The sequence below is a fragment of the Onychostoma macrolepis genome, chromosome 13 (assembly GCF_012432095.1).
Source record: "Onychostoma macrolepis isolate SWU-2019 chromosome 13, ASM1243209v1, whole genome shotgun sequence".
In the NCBI taxonomy this organism is placed as follows: Eukaryota; Metazoa; Chordata; class Actinopteri; order Cypriniformes; family Cyprinidae; genus Onychostoma; species Onychostoma macrolepis.
In genome coordinates, this window is record NC_081167.1 from 14,814,259 (window position 1) to 14,816,343 (window position 2,085).

Below are 2,085 nucleotides of genomic sequence, written 5' to 3' on the forward strand. Positions count from 1 at the left end.
CCACATTTATCTAGATTTAACGTTTAAACATTGTTATATGCTTGAACTGTTTTAGTATATCTATAGATTTTTTAGTCAAGTCGTGATGATTTGAGAAGGCTAAATTGATCAAACATGGCTATGATCAGCCTGCCGGTCTGCCACTGGCCGCTTGGTCGTTACTTTAAGAAAGAAAAACCTTATTTAACGAACAAAAAAAATGCTCCAAACGTTTTTCTAAAAACTAATCGCTTTGCCATTACATACAAAACTGAATTATTTTAATAGCCGAAACAGTATAATCTGATTTGGGAAAAGGGGGGGAAAAGACGGGCTCGGGCTGGTAATTCGGCCTGATCTGTACGGAGGGGGATGCAAAGGAGATGCAAACCTACTGTAGCATCACTGGAGCTGCTGTCCAGCTAAACTCCAAAGACGTGCGAAAGCAAAAGAGCCATGTTTTATCGTAATCTGTGAAAAGACCATGCAAATGGTTTGATCATCAGCAGAGTTATGTGCTTTCTGAAATCTGAAGGGAATAAGGGCTTATGTTGGTTTTTAAATCACTGTACTTTTCTCTGCGTAATGGATTTTTGTTCTGAAAGCTCTCCATTTGGAATTACTTATAAAGATTTAATGAGCATTAATCTAATCGGCATGGGAAGTCTTCATGCTGCCAATAAGATGCAAAGTATGCTTGAATCTGCTGCAGTGACCATGAAATTCACATTTCGTCGGTCTAGGAATAAAAAAAACGCTTCTCAAAAACTTTATTTTTGATCCACACACTCTAAAAGTTCTTTATTGGAATCAGTGGTTATAGTAGAAAAAGTTTGTCAAATTATTAAAACTTATTTTTAATAATCAGAAACTTAGAAATATATGGTTTTATTAAGAACTTTCTCTTGAAGGTTCTTTGGAGAACCTAAAATTTGTCTTCTATTGCATGGCTGTGAAAACCTCCTTTGGGGCTTCTATTTTTAAGAGTGCCTGACGAGAGAGTTGTTAGTAAAAATGTTTTAATCTGCTTAAAAGCACATGGAACTTCATGTCTATATTATTTAGTTCTGAATCAAATTACTCCAAAGATGCTTGGATATTTTTCCATCTTTGAGGACTAATAGGCTTGTCTGTCCAGAGGGTGATCCAATAAAGCCATTCATTGGTTCCTGACTTGGTCTTTCATTCAAAACATTACTAATAAATATTAGAGAACATTTGGTCCCTTTTTCCTTTTAGCCAGTCATCTTTTGCTGTGCAAATCCTAAAGACTTGTGAATATATTTTTAGGCAAATAAGAAGCTATAGTAATATTATAGTAAACTTAATGACCTGTGTGAGTTGCAATTCTGTGGTTGTTTTGAGTGAATGGATACATTTTTTCTATTTATGAATCCTATTCAGGTTCCTGAATTGGCAGTGCTGAACTAATCCATTCATTCACCTCTTCTACAATAGATGGCCCACAAGTAGTAGAGTGAAGATGACTATCTTTTGTCAGACTCTTTGTACTCCAGGGTCTGCTTAACTGTCACATCTTCTGCTCAACATGTCTCATAGACAGAAATTATTTCTAATGCTGAGTGACCTTGATCAGTTGAATGTGTCTGTTGTTTTCATCTTTTCAGTCCCCCGGTTTCCATTCAAGCTACAGCTGTTTTTGTCTTCTTTTTTCCCCCAGTGTTGTGAGGTGTCAACATTGCTGATATCTTTTCACTCTACAATCATGTCTGATTCTATACCATATCTAGAGTCTTTCCTGTAATTTTGTGACTATTACTGTAAACACTGACTATTCACATTTAGCTATATATATATATATATATATATATATATATATATATATATATATATATATATATATATACATGCACTGAATGACACACAGTGACCTACAACTATTGTTTTTAATGAAACTTTGCATATGGTTGACACTCTGACAGTTGTTTAGCTAATTCTGTAGAGGTTGAACATATTTAAAGTGATAGATCACCCAAAAAATTACATTTTAGTCATTATTTACTTGCCATTCTAAAAATGCATGACTTTCTATACTCTATGGAACATAAAAGAATATATTTTGACAAATGTCTGTTTTTTTTTTTG